This window comes from Petaurus breviceps, unplaced genomic scaffold (assembly GCF_028583685.1).
Source record: "Petaurus breviceps papuanus isolate PSGF00001 unplaced genomic scaffold, PetGlider_PUasm1.0 175, whole genome shotgun sequence".
Taxonomy (NCBI): domain Eukaryota; kingdom Metazoa; phylum Chordata; class Mammalia; order Diprotodontia; family Petauridae; genus Petaurus; species Petaurus breviceps.
In genome coordinates, this window is record NW_027185764.1 from 55,125,784 (window position 1) to 55,140,898 (window position 15,115).

General features: G+C 37.0%; 1 long non-coding RNA gene and 1 pseudogene across 1 annotated transcript; one reads left to right on the forward strand and one right to left on the reverse strand.

Annotated features, from left to right (window-relative positions):
• Positions 1-658: 658 nt before the first annotated feature.
• LOC138159207 (adenosine deaminase domain-containing protein 1 pseudogene) lies at positions 659-1,189 on the reverse strand (annotated as a pseudogene).
• Positions 1,190-2,870: 1,681 nt separating this feature from the next.
• On the forward strand, positions 2,871-4,457 carry LOC138159137 (uncharacterized). The gene is made up of 2 exons (XR_011167820.1): positions 2,871-3,076; positions 3,672-4,457. It is a non-coding gene; the product is annotated as an uncharacterized lncRNA (long non-coding RNA).
• Positions 4,458-15,115: the final 10,658 nt, after the last annotated feature.

Sequence of the window (15,115 nt, forward strand, 5' to 3'; positions counted from 1 at the left end):
ACCAAGAAACTGCTACTGCTTTAACTGCTTTTGCTGTCACAGCATGTTTGGGCTCTGTATAGGCCTCCATCTCAGTGTCATAGACTTATTCTTCTGACCTCTTAAGTTTTCTTGGGGCATAAAAAATGTCTCACCCCAACCTTTTGTTGGCTTTCATCTCAAAATTTTCATTTGAGGTGTTATTTTAAAGTTTAGAAGACAACATTGATATAATTTCACTTTGGCTTTACCCCCTCCCTAACAATTTAAATTAAGGTGTGGGGCATAGAATGTGTTTTTGACACCCCTGTTTTGTTTTTCTTTTCTTTTTTAAATAATTTGCAATTTATCATAAAAAACATCTACATACACATGAAATATAGAGATACAAATGTATGTTCATTTATTACAGGTCTTTGGTGGAACAACAGTTAGACCTACTTTGCAGCTACCCAATGCTTTTTTCTTGGCTTTTGGTGCATCTTACAGCCAAAGCTTTCTAATTGTTTCTCCACAATTTTTAACTCTTCAGTGTTGTTCCTCACAGCTCCTATCACCATTTTGAAGAATCAGGTCAATTGTGGGTCACCATAGGGAATCATTAAAGAAGGAGAAAACATAGTCATGTTAGGAACTCTGTCTAGGCTTCATTAGGGGTTTGAGACCAAAATGGTCAAGCCTAGAGAGCTGAGATTTCTACATTCCTTGGTTCAGGATCATCCAGCTGTGAACACTCATCAAGGGAAAGCTTGGCCACATTGGATCTAGATTCCTTTTTTTTTTTGTCCCAATCCCATTTTATATTGAATACCATCTACCATAGCACAAAAGACAAAATAAGGGCCCTGTAACATTACCTTTGGTTAGTTTCCTTAAGGTCAAGATGCACATGCTGCATTTGTGCAAGTTGATGGAGGGCTGACACTGGATTGATCTCTCCATGTCTTTACTTCATGAACTCCTTGGGAATCTTCTTTGGACAAAGGACAGTATTTGGATTAGGTAGGCCTACTTTGGAAAGCAGTGATTCTGTGACTTGTGTAAAGAAGCTAAATTCAACACACTGTAATCCTCTGATGATGAATATCCTGGAAGAGGACTCACTGTTTTTGAAGAAGGTCGAAGAAGCTTGAATTGGCAAGTTCTTTTTCAATATCGGAGCAAAGCTACGAACCTGGGAACTTTGAAACCAGCCATTTTTACCAGACATTTTCTTGGGTTTTGGAGTGGCTGCCCCCACCACCTCCTCCACTGCTCCCTTCAGCATTGCTTGACACCTCTGTTTTAAAGGGTGCTAGGCAGTAGTGCATTCTAGACATAAGGGAGAACCTGTGTATAAGTACAGGGAGGGAGATCAAGTGTCATATAGTGGAATTGGCAACAAGGCTAGTTTGACTAAAACCACAAAGGGGGATATAATAATATTATATAACAAAGAATATAATATAATAAAAATGTCTAGCATAAAGGTACTTTCTGAAGGGAGGTTAATATTTTTCTGTGACATTTTTTAAAGCACTATTTTTAGTTCTTTTTTTTTTTAAGCATCCTCTGGCCAAAGCTTACTCATCAGCCTCCTTCAAAATGTATAGGTGTCACATGGTACCTATCAGGACTGTGTCCAGTAACTGGCAGTATATGAGCCATATGGAGCCCTTCCCTGATGTGTGAAAATGTGTTTGATTACATCGTTGACAGTTTCGAGAAATGAAGGCCATCACATATATAACAGATGCAAACCCCTGCTGGATCCCACTCTATGATTGCCATGAAAATGGGCTGTTATCAAGCTCTTTCCACACTCCCCTTGTCTCTGCAGTAGTGAAACACAATCCCTGGGAGGCTTTTCAAATACCTCTTGTCAGCTTCTTGTTCTTTTTTTAATGTGCTGCAGTAAACAGAAAGGTCTAGCTTTCCATAGAAGCACGTACAAATTCGATAAGCTTCATGTTCATATGATATATAGAGAGAAAGAAAAAGCACTATTTTAGCAAGGTTTTAAACTGTATTTACATTAAATTGTGATCTAGGAATCTTAATATTAATGCTTACATTCCTAGAGAATTTGTTACAAATTCTAATGAGAATCTTGGCTTTAGTCTTATTAAGTTTCTGATGAGCTAATGTTATTGTGCTATTATATGTAAGATTATAACATACAGAACCCTCCCCCCCACCCCCGCCCCACTCCTTTCTAAAGAGACCAGAAATGGAATAATATGCCATGGTACAGAACTTAACCTTGTGTTTTCTCCATGAATACAAATTTGTCAGTTTTGTATAATGATTCATAATTTTCAAAGCATTTCTGATTTCATTAGATCATTCAATTCAATTCATCAAAATTTATCAAATACTAAATGCCAGGAGCTAGGCATAAAAAGATGAAAATTAAAGTTCATCGGACATTATTAAAGATCCATACAATATAAACACATGCTAATTTGGGGACTTTTGCTTCCTGAAAACCTTACAGGCAGTCATAGGCATAGAATATTAGAGTTGGAAGGAGCTTTAGAGATAATCTAAATGTCTGGACTCATTTTTCAGATAAAGACTAAAGATATGAGGGACTTTTCCAAGGTCACACACATGCAGTTACAAGCTAGGGTTTGAAATCAAATTTTTAAACTCCATATCCAGTGAGACTTTACAGCACAGCCAACCTAAACTGCCAATTGATCACACAAGCACATTATGTGCCTCTCCAGGGAAGTGTAGACACAACCATATTTATGCCTAAAGCATTATAGAGGTACATAAAAGATATGTTAGCAGAGTTTAGCTGTTCTCTCTAGGGCCTCTCATTAACCCTAAGAGCAGCCTAGAGGCATGTTAAACAGATGCAAAGCAGATAGCCAGACCTCAATTGTGAGCTAAGACTTAGGACACCTGCTGGTAAACATAACAGAGCCTTTAATATCCCAGTCTGGCTATCTCAATATTGATGTGCGCTGAAGGTGTCACCACATTGGTGACAATGTGGATGTGGCCAGAAGAACGCTATCTTTTCATCACTTCTCAGCTCTCCTTCTTGAATTTCTGATAAAGGGGAAGAAGTAAAATGAAAGAAACAACAAAAAGAAACACAGAACAGGTTTGTTGGGGGATGGGGTAGGAGGCATGACTGTTGTTGCAATGTTTTATCCCTTTAAGATTTTCCTGAGTATTAAGTACTAGCTACCATTCCAAAATATAGGAATAATATCTTGGAATGAAGGGGTCTTAAGTGGATTTTATGGGGATTTGTGAATTTATTGGTATTTTCTTTAATTTATAATCAAACTAACATTTATGTAGCACTTCAAAGTTTACAAAACAGTGTCTGTACTAACATCTTTTGAAGTAAGCAGTATAATTATTCCCATATTACAAACAAGGAAAATGAAGATTGAAGGGTATAATGGCAAGCAAAATTGTACTTAGCTCCTTGTTTCAATTATTTAAGTATCTTTGAGCATGGCCTGTGATTTTATCAAGTCTTTGTTAGAAACAGAACATGTGAAGCCCACAGTGGGAAGAAATTGCCAAAGACTGGAACAAGAAGGATATAAGAGGAAGGGTAGAACAGAAGGAGGGGAGCAAATAAAAGCTCAAGCCCAAGCTAGGACTGAGCAGAATTGGGAGGAAGGACTCTTGTGGTGTTGGCACTCTCTCTATCTGTTCTGTCTGTGTTGATGTTATTTTGTCAGACTTGTCTGCTGATAGAAGATGTTGCTGCTGTTACAGAAGCCCTGGGACCTTACTGCTGGTTCAGAAGCCCTGAAAGAGGATTTTCCTGTTGTCTGTTTACAGAAGTCCTGAAGGAGGATTTTACTGATGTTTTCCGAGTTCCTGGGACTTTATTGATGATGTGTTTGGTTTCTCAGACAGAGATCCTGTCTGCTGGTCTGTGTTGATTTCACTCAGAAAGAATTGATGATAGTGCCAGGAATGTATATGAATATTGTTGTAACTCTGCTAAGCTTGATGTGTGTAGTTTTGCCTGGGAGCTGGACCAGGAACCAAACAAGCTGGACCAGGAGCTGGGAGCTGCCTACCTGTGAATCCAGGTGATAGTTGGGTGAATTCAGGCAAAAGCTGGGAGCATGGAGGAAAAATGATGGAACTTGGAAGTCAGTCTCAAGTCAGGATGAAAGGATATTTACTTGGGTACTTAGTGCTGTCTGAGGAGATTAAGACAATGTGACCTAGGGGTGGGAGATCTTGGTACTTTTTACTTTGTACCCCTTAAGGATGATTGCTCCTTAAGGATGATTGAGTTAAGGATGATTTGAAGTCAGTCTCCAAGATGAAAGAAGACTTTAGATAGGTTCCGATTGATTCAGATTGTGACTTACTGAATGATATCTTTTGTTTAAGATCATGTAGCCACTTTAGTAATAAGTTGTTATGTTATATTGCTGTGAACGCTGCACTTTGGTTTCTGTGAATGTTTTGCTTTAGTTTACTGTTGAATAAATAGAGAGTTAACTATACTATGTGATCAGAACCTTAAAGTTATTCACAGCAGCAGTCCCCTGGAGAGCTGCTTGTGCTTGGCTTTAGAAAGGAATTAAGTGACTTGCCCATAGCCACAGCTGACAACCAGCAGAGCAGGGGGTGATAGATGCCTTCTAAATGAGCACTGGAAGGGTTGAAATATTTTGCTCAAGATAGGGTGGGAAATTGTTCTTTCAGTTAAGTCTCTGTATCTTTCTTTATAAGTATGAAAGATAACAACTATTTTAATCTGACCCTGGAAAAATAGAAATAATTCCTGAGAATACAATGGAAGAGATGTGGAACTTGAAAAAATTTTTTTTTCCAACTACATGTAAAAACAATTGTCATTAAAAAAAATGTTGAATTCCTAATTTTCCCCATCTTTCCCTTTCTTTGAAAAGGCAAGCGATTTAATATAGATTATACATATTACTATTTGTGATTTGTTCTTGAAGAGGACCATGACATCAGGGAGGTGATGCCATGAAATGCAAGTGAATTGCATTTAAGTAAGGAAAGACTATGCAAAGTCACCAGCCTCACTTTTTCCTCAGGAGTCATCTCGATCCAGTGGACAGATACAGATTAAGATGACTGGAAATGGCTCTGGATGTAGTGGGAGACTTTGGTCTTTTTAAGATAAGATCTTTAATAGGCCTGTAGCACCAATGCGATATTCACAACACCCATGATCATTACAAATATACCTGCATAGTGTTTGATCACAAAATACAACAGACTCTCCACATAGAAGATAGAAGCAAAACATTTATTCAGACACCAGAATACCAAATCCCAAAACCAATAAGTTGATTCCATCATAGTAGCAAAAAAGTCAAAAGCCACAATAGCACAGAGAATCACAGAATCCTTTAGCCTTACCACAAAGCAACACAAGCCTAGCTGTCACAGCATGTAGCAAAAAACAACTTTTACTCACAAGTATATGTTTCCCTCAGATACATGCTCTCCTCATAATGGTCTAGTTGATTCTGACTCCCAGCTGCCTAAGGGCTCTGTTGCACCCTTCAGCAAACTTATCCCACCACAGGCTTTATGTGACCACATTCACCCTATTGGGGGCAGAGCATATTTTCAAAATGGGGAAGGTCTTTAAATTCCCTTATGCTTATTAAGGTACAGGGAAGATCATCAAATTCCCATTACCTTTACAATGCCTCTGTTTGACTGAGGCGATACCCATTCAGTGATTAAGGCTAGGTAAGAAAGGAGGCAAAAAACGGACTCTTTTATTTGTCAAAAAAAAAAAAATCAAGATAAATTGTCAAAGGATATGAACAGGCAGTTTTCAGAGGAAGAAATTAAAGATATCTATAAACATATGAAAAAATGCTCTAAATCACTATTGATTAGAGAAATGCAAATCAAAACAACTCTGAGGTACCACACCTCACTGGTCAGATTGGCTAAGATAACAACACAGGAAAATGATAAATGCTGGAGAGGATGTGGAAAAATTGGAACACTCATGCAACGTTGGTGGAGTTGTGAACTGATCCAACCTTTCTGGAGAGCGATCTGGAACTGTGCCTCAAGGACTATAAGAAAGTGCATACCCTTTGACCCAGCAATAGCACTTCTAGGGCTGTATCCTAACGAGATCACACAAGTGGGAGGAGGACCTGTTTGCACAAAAATATTTCCAGCAGCTCTTTTTGTGGTGGCAAAGAATTGGAAATCAAGGGGATGCCCATCAATTGGGGAATGGCTAAACAAGTTGTGGTATATGAATGTAATGGGATACTATTGTGCTATAAGAAAAGAGGAGCAGATGGACTTCATAATAACCTGGAGAGAATTCTATAAACTGATGCTGAGTGAGGAATGCAGAATCTGGAGGACTTTGTACACAATTACAGACACATTGTATGTGTGATGACTGACTTTGATAGACTGGCCTCCTCTTAGCAATGCAAGGTTATACAACTCCAAAAGATTCATGAAGGAAAGGGATATCCACATCCAGAGAAAAGAATTATGGAGTTTGAATGCAGATTGAAGCAAACTATTTGCTCTCTCTTTTGGGTTTAGTTTTGTTTTGTTCCTTCTTTCTCATTGTTTACTTCATTAGTTATAATTCTTTTTTACAACCTGACTAATGCTTAACATGAAGGTATTTGTAGAGCCTATATCTGATTTTATGCCGCCATGGGTGGGATGGGGTGGGGGTGGGGGAGTGGAAGGAAGAGGTAAAGGACGGGGAGAAAACTTGGAACTCAAGGGATTGTGGAATTGAATGTTGTAAAGTAAAAACAGATAAACAAATTTAATGAAATAAAATTGAAAAAAAAGAAAAAAGAAAATTGGAGTCCACTTCTTGACAGAAGTATTCAATTACTCTGTATTTCTCCTTAATAAACTTCTTTTGATATATAAAAAAAATTCAATCTGGAACAGGAGGACACTCAGAATTTCTGGTCAAAACAGAAACCGTTGCTATTTTCATTCTCTTGGCCCAGTCATGGCCCAAACAGTGACCCAATGGGTCTTGCCCTGTTGTTGTCTAATCAATGAGAGCCAGAATGATTTGGGTTTAAGCCATGATTCTTAAGAAAGAAATATGGCAAGTAAAACCGAGTTATCTTGGGAGGTCTCAGAGATAAAAATTTAGATTTCTTTGGATAAATCAGCCCTACAAAATGAAAGGATGAAGAAAGGAAGGAAGGAAGGAGGGAAGGAAGGAAGGAAGGAAGGAAGAAAGGAAGGAAGGAAAGAAGGAAGGAAGGAAGGAAGGAAGGAAGGAAGGAAGGCCTGAGTTCAAATCTCTCTTTAGATAATAGCTTTGTGACTCTAAGTTACTTAAGGTCTCTCAGTCTCATTTTCCTTATCTTTAAAATGGGGTTGTTGTGAGGATTAAATGAGATAATACTTTTAAAGTGCTTTACAAGTCTTAAAGTACCACATACACGATAGCTATTGTTATTACTATGACAATTTGTTTGATTTCCAAAAAGTAGAAATCCAGTATATCTTTGACACTGATTTCTATTTGGATTTCAGTTCCATTTATCACACCTCTGAATTTTAATGCACTGGTAGGAAACATATCAATATAAGCTGATCAGAAATATATTAACAATGGACAGATTGTTATAAATCAGGAATAATAAGAAAAATGCAAATCAAAACAACTCTGAGGTTGCATTTCACAGCCAGTAAATTGGCAAAGATGACAGAAGATGGAATATTCAATACTGGTGAAGTTGTGGAGAGAGACATACGAATGCACATCAATAGAGCTATGACTTGGTCCGTCCATTCTGGAAAGCAATTTTGAAATGTATGAAGATAATGACCAAAGTATTTATAACTATTTACCCAAAATTCCTACTCCTAGGCATTTGTGCAAAGGAGGGCAAGTTCCTGCATGCACCTGAACATAGAGAAGAGCTCTTTATTATGGTAGCAAAGACCTGAGGGGAGGGAGAAATGCCCATTGATTGGGGCTAATCAGATGAGGCTGAGTCATGCAATGCAGCCTGGTGTATGGCACTCTCTCCTTTTTTGTCATCTCTCCTATGAGTAGTTATGTTCTTGGCTATCTGTATTTTTCCATGGCTCTTGTTACTCTGATTGTTATGGCCTATCCAAGGAAGAACCTATTGGTCCTGCATGAGAACAGAAAAAAGACCTTGCAAAGGTATCTGAATAGAGAGTCACTCAAGCATAAACCAGAAAGCCAGATAAGGTTGGTATCATGGTTTATTCAAAGCATTGTAATTCAAAGGACTGAAACAAAAGTGGAGAATCAATTAAGAAACAGGGATTCAGACTAGGTGTGTGTTCAGCCAGGAGATAAAATTTAAGAACTGCCAAGATGCCTGTTTATCTTATTCAACCTGTCTCCCTCAAAGTTTACATCTTTAAATAAAAATATACATATTTTAAATGATTTGATGATTACTTTTGCACTTATAGCACAACTATTTGAACTTTCCCCCTATTTCAGACTTATTCCTACCTTGTGTCAAAAAAATGATTGAACAAAATCATCCAAGAACAGTGACTGTTTCTGACAATGTAGGCGGTATTCTGAACTGGTGATCCTTTACCTCAACGTGGTGATGTAAGAGCTCTGTTCCCTTGCTGGTTCTTTACAACCTTCACTTTTAAACATTGCTGAATTTGGCTTTCTTTTAGTAATCATTTCATAGATATACTTCATATCATTGTGTATATCATCCTAATAGTTCTGCTTATTTTGTTCAGTATCATATCATGTGTATCTCCCCTATGTCTCTGAATTCCTCATTTCTATTTAAAATAATACAACATTACATATAGTAAAAGAATTTTTGTGTATCAGTAAGCTTACAGTCGAGGCTAGATAACATGCTGTTTTTATAATGGAGCTAGTTAAGCAATTTTTTTTTCATTCTCTAGCCATGTTCTGTGTATTAGAGTAGGAGTAAAGGAAATAGATAGCAAAGTACCTTGGATTTATTGTTGTAGCTGTTGTTTGTGTTGTTGTTTGTCTTTCATTCTTGAAGAGAACTATGACATTAGGGAGGTGATGCCATGACATGCAAGTCAATTGGATTTAAGTGAGGGAGGGCTGTGCAAAGTCACCAACATCACACATGGATTAAAGGCAGCTAGTTGGCACAATGGACAGTTATAGGACTTGGGGTCACAAAGACCTGAGTTTGAAACTTGTCTTTGATGTTTATTATCTGTGTGACCCTGGGCAATATATTTAATTTTCTTGTGCCTCAGTTTCCTTATCTTGTTAGATATTATTATTATAATCATGAGGATAATAATAGTATCTGCCTACCATACCAGGTTATAGTGAGTATCAAATTAGGTAACACTTGCAAAGGGTATTGCAAATCCTAGGTGCTTATAAGTGGTAGATATTGTTATCATCAACACTATTATTATTAATTTTGTGACTAGTTTGGTTGCCTAACTATATTGTTGGGAAGAGGCATTTTAATTGACTTTGTGGTTGGAATGTTTAGATGTCTGAAAAAAACCCAAGTCAGTTTTGGCCATCTCTTTGTTTCATTAGCATTTGAAGAAATTCAGTTAGTCTTTCCCCCATTCAGGATATTATAGTATAAGAGAGAAGACCTCATTTCATTCTTTTCTACTGAGCATTTATGACCCCCCCCCTCCAAAATAGGCCCTCTTCCTCAGCCTTTTTATTTGTTTTTTGTATTCTACATAGTGAGCAGAATCTATGAACTCGGTTGAGAAAATGAATCACAAAGTATCTGTAATTGGAATTCAAGCCAGGTTTTGCAGTGGACACAGTATGCATGTCCCAAGGACTGAGGAACAATCTGTAAGAGCAACCTTTGGGACCACAGCTTAATGGAATGACTCACCTAGTTGCATCTGGACATGAACTCGGTGACAAATGAAATCAATTTGCACCTATTCCTCCAGAGGCAAAGGTGGTGTAAGGGAGACTATAACACCAAGGTACTGGGGAAATGTGTGGATGTTTGTTCAGGCTATATCTTAGAGGTAAACATTCCTTTGTTAAAGCTACCTGATGAAATGGAATAGATGGTGTTAATAAGTGGCTTCAAACAAATGTGGGGTATACAGCAAGTGGTAACTTAATCTGATGGCATTAAAGAAGAGAGATACCACAATCCCTCAGAGTACACTAGCCCCTGAGGGAGAGATATAGAAGGCCAGACTTTGAGAGGGAGAGCCACAGCAAACTCATGTCATTGAAAATACTACTATCCTATCAGAAATAATAAGCTTGATGATCTTAGAAATACATGGACAGACATGAATGGAATAATGAAGAGTGAAAGGAGCAGAATCAAGAGTGTGTTGTATATAGTAACAATAATAATTTTTTAAGAACTTTTGAGTGAATAAGTAATTTTGACTATTGTAAATATCCAAATTAACTACAAAGGACATATGAAGGAAGATAATATCTATATCCAGAGAACACACTGATAAATAGGAATATATATATATATATATATATATATATATATAATGCTTTCACACACACACACACAGACACACACTCTAATGGTACACAGCAAGCACCCTAGAATCCCCAGAGGGTCTGCCAACACAGGTTCTTAGATATGCTTTGATAAAGGGAAGCAACTCAAAACGGGTTAACAAGCTTACTTTAATCACTCAAATATGTATCATTTACCTAGTTCAGGGGAAAAAGGTCAGCACCCTGAACTTCAGAGTATACAGATAATTATCAAGACAGAGAAACAGATCAAGTATACAGTTTCCAAACTGTCCAACCATTACATACATACCAAATCAACATCTGGGTTTCATCAACATCTGGGTTTTTCAAAGCTGGGGGGCTCTCAACAATGGCTTCCCAGAGTCTCATGTAATCAAATCATAGAACACTTCTCAAAGTGAGCCCCAAAACAAAGCTACTCATCAGGGCTTATATAGCCTTCTCCTGGCTCAGAGAATGTAACAACCTTATTGACTCACTGGCCAATCAAAAAGTATCTACTGAAAAACAAGCCTCCCACCCCAGGCTCCAAGTGTACTTTAGCCTAGGGGCAGGGAAGATCTTTAAATCTGCATGTCCATTACAAATGGTAAGGGAATTTGAAGATCTTCCCTGCCCCTAATGCACCTCACCTTGGAGCCCAACAGGAGAAGCTTATTTAGGGGAGGCTTGTTGAGGGGAGGCTTTTTTTTTAGGAAGGCCCAACGTTTTGTTACTTTGTAATTAGGCAGTGGGTCAAGATGGTTGTGATGTCTTCTGACCCTAGAAAATGCTATATATACACTGACTTGAGTTTTTGCTTTGGGCTCACTTTGGGAAGAGTTGTGTGATTTAGCCTTTGAGTCCCCCAGACTTTGAAAACCCAGATGCTGGTGCTTCTTTCTCTGGTAACTAACATTGTATGTATGTAATGGTCAGATAGCTTAAAGTCCTGTCTGTTTTTCTGTTGAATTGTGTTATTTTCTCTATCTGTATTGTTTTGTCTAATTGTAGCTTCTGTTTCTATTTTCTCTGAAGTTCAGGGTGCTGACTTTTTCCCCTGAACTAGGTAAATGATATATATTTGATTAAACTAAGATTGTTAACCCCTTTTGAGTTGCTTTCCTTTAGAAAAGCAGATCAAAAAACTTGTGCTAGCAGCCATCCTGGGTATGCTAGGGTGTTCTGTTACACACACACACACACACACATTACATGTGTATGTGTCATATACACATGTACATGTACATATGATACATACAATGTGTATGTTATACCCGTGTTTCCCCCGATAATAAGACCTATCCCGAAAATAAGCCCTCCCCTTACTGTGTAAGATTCCTCTAAAATAAGCCCTCCCCCGAAAATAAGCCCTATTGAGATTGCTACTGTAGTGAAGGTGATCCCCTGGGCTACATGCTACATTATGGTACCCTCTGTATGCACCGTTCCCCCCCCCCTCATGAAACACATGCCGCGCTCCAAGCTGCATCCAATCAGAGCTGCAGCAGTGAGCGTGTCATTCTGTTCTTCCCCAGTGATTTGCTTGCTGGCACCATTGAGAGCAGTGCCGCAGAGGAGAGCTGAGGCAGGACAACATAAGCCCTCCCCTGAAAATAAGCCCTCTGGTGTTTTTCTTTCCAAAAAAATTAATAAGACAGTGTCTTATTATTGGGGAAACACGGTATGTATGTATATATGTATGTGTGTATCTGTCTAAGAGTAGCCATCTCTAGGGTGGGCATGAAGGGAAAAAAAGAAATTTCCACTATAATTTCATTATATATTTAAAAGGAATAACAAGTTATACATAGTAGATTTGTAGTTTCATGTACAATCATCTTTTTATTATACTGTGTTATGAAAATGCTTTTTTAATTTCATATACTAAAAATAAAACTAAATTAATTAAAAAAGAAAATATTTCCTCCTAGCAGTTAAAAGGGCAATGAATAAGTACAGATTCATTCCTCTTTCTTAATCATTTAATGAGTCTTAGAAATATACATCTCTCATATATATATATGCATGCCTTTACATGTGTATATATCAATAATATTGATATCTACACAGGCATATATTCATACATACATGTATATGCACTTAGGTGTATGTTTATGTGTACGTATATGTGTGTATATACATGGTAATTTGGAAAAAAAAGAGTAAAAGTAATGAAACCATAATGAATCATGCTTCTCTGAGTTCCATTATTACTGAAATATATGTTAAGAAATTTTAGCAATAATTGAACTCCCAGAAAACCACAATTTAAGAAAAAACATCAGATGCTACATTATAAAAAAATCATAAGTAAAAATTGCCCAGATTTTTGAGAGTCACAGGACAAAATAAAGATGCAAAAACAAACAAACAGCAAACATTTAACACCTCTTGAAGGGAACAGAAAAGAAAAGGTCACAGGAATGTCACAACCAAAATATAGAACTCTTAAAACAAAAGGGGGGAAAAGTATTGCTATCATCCAGAAAGAAGCAGTTCACATAACAAGCATCCATCAAAATGTGACAATTTCTACTACAAATGAGAAGAGATCATTTTCCAAGAGACAGAAGATACAGACTTACAAACAAAAATAACTTACCTTAGAGAACTGAGTATAATATTTTACGAAGAGGGTATGGGGAAGCAAGCAGAGGGGATCTTTAATGGAATAAATGACTTTCAAGCATTTCTGATAAAAAACTTTAGGAGATGGCATCTCTTGAACCTCTAAATAAATCATTAAATCCCAGCAGTTTGGGAAGGAGAACACTAGCTCTTGGATGAATCAGGAAAGGCATCATTCAGAAGATGGCTCTCAAGCTCTATCTTAAAGGAAGGGAGGGACTCTATGAGTGGGAGGTAAGACAGGAACACACTGATGTATGTGAATTAAAGGTGTCTCAGTAAAAAGTACTGAGATGAGAGATGCCATGTCATAGAAGAGAATGAGAGGGAAGGCCCATTTGATTGTATCTCAGAATATCAGAGGGAGGGTAATGTGCAATGAGTCTGGGAAGATATATTTAAAAACTAAACACAGGAATAGATATTTATCCCAGAGGCAAAACCACTGGAGTTTATAGAGTAAAAGAGTGATATGGTGAAGTCTGTTCTTAAGGAAAATTATTTTATTAGCAATTCATGGATAGAAATGGGTGTGTTGGAGTGGGCCTAGAGTTGAGGCAGACAGACAAATTAGGAGACTATTTTAGTAATCCAGGTGAGAGGTAATGATGAAGGCCTCAACTCAAGTGGTAGCTGTGTGAGTGGCAGGAATAAATTTGATATTAAAGGTTTTGTGAAGCTATAAATGGTGAGATTTAACAACTGAGAGAATATATGGGGTGAGGAAGAAAGCAACTATTTATTCAGCACCTCCTATGTACTAGCCATGATGATAAGTGCTTTACAAATATTATCTTGTTTTTCCCTCAAAACTGCCCTGGGAGGTAGGTGCTATTATTATCACCCCCATTTTATAGTATCTGGTTTTGAATACCATAATGTATTTTTCTGTATTACTAGTTATTCTAATGAAATATGAGAATATTTCTCTACAGCATACTTTATCCATTATATAAATTTAGTATCATTACAGATGAGGAAAAAAATGCAAAATTATCCATTTTTCTTACCATAAATTTCGACTATGAGACAATTCCTTTAAAATCGATAATTTTACCATAGCTTTCTGGTTGATGTTAAATATATTTTTTCTTTAAAGATAAATCAAACAGGTGGAATCTAATAATGTATGAAGTTTTCCTTGTAATGTTCCCTCATACTTTTAAAAATCTACCTGTTCAAAAGTTGATTTTTAGGTCATTTATTATGTACAACGAAGATAAGAGTCCCTAATTAAAAGGCTCTCTTTGAAGTTGTTATGTCTCAAATGTGACCTGCTTTGATGTTAATTTAGACTACTTTCAAAGACTAATCAATGCTTCACCTATTCATCTAGTGCTTATTAAAATCTATTATACCACCGTGAGAAGAGAGAAACATTAAGTGGCTGTAAAGCACCTCTCATCACCTCCTATAGCAAGGTAAAGACATTCCTTTTCTTAAAAAAGAAATGATACATTTTGTTTTAATATGTCAGTCACCTGCTAATAAATACCTTTTCAAGGAACCTTACTATTACAAAGAAAAAAAATCACTTAAGGAAAACCTAGCAAAATGTACCTGTAACTTTCTAATTTTTGTGATTTACATTTTGTTAAGAGAAATTTTTTCTGCTACAAAAAAGGTAAGACTGTGTATTTTAACTTCAGCAATTTGGAACTAGAATTGTCCATTATATTGGCCCAAGTTTTTTTTTTCCTTATGGTATCTTAACTTATATTGTTAGTCTTCACATATACTGTTCTTTTGATTTTACTTGCTTTATTCTATATCAGTTCATACAAGTCTTTTGTTGCTTCTCTAAATTCTTCACCTTTGTTATCTTTTATCTTGCCACAATATTTTAAAGATACCATAAGAAAGGGAGTGAGAGAAAGAAAAGGAAATTCCACTGGGATCAAATGAGATAATATTGTATAAGTGCTTAGCACAGTGCATGGCACATAGTAGGCACTGTATGAAAGTTTATTCCCTCCGCTCCTTCTCAATAGCACTCTTTCAGTAAGCAGAGGTTCCACAAGAGGTCAGAGCTGAATAAAAAAAGGGATATGTACC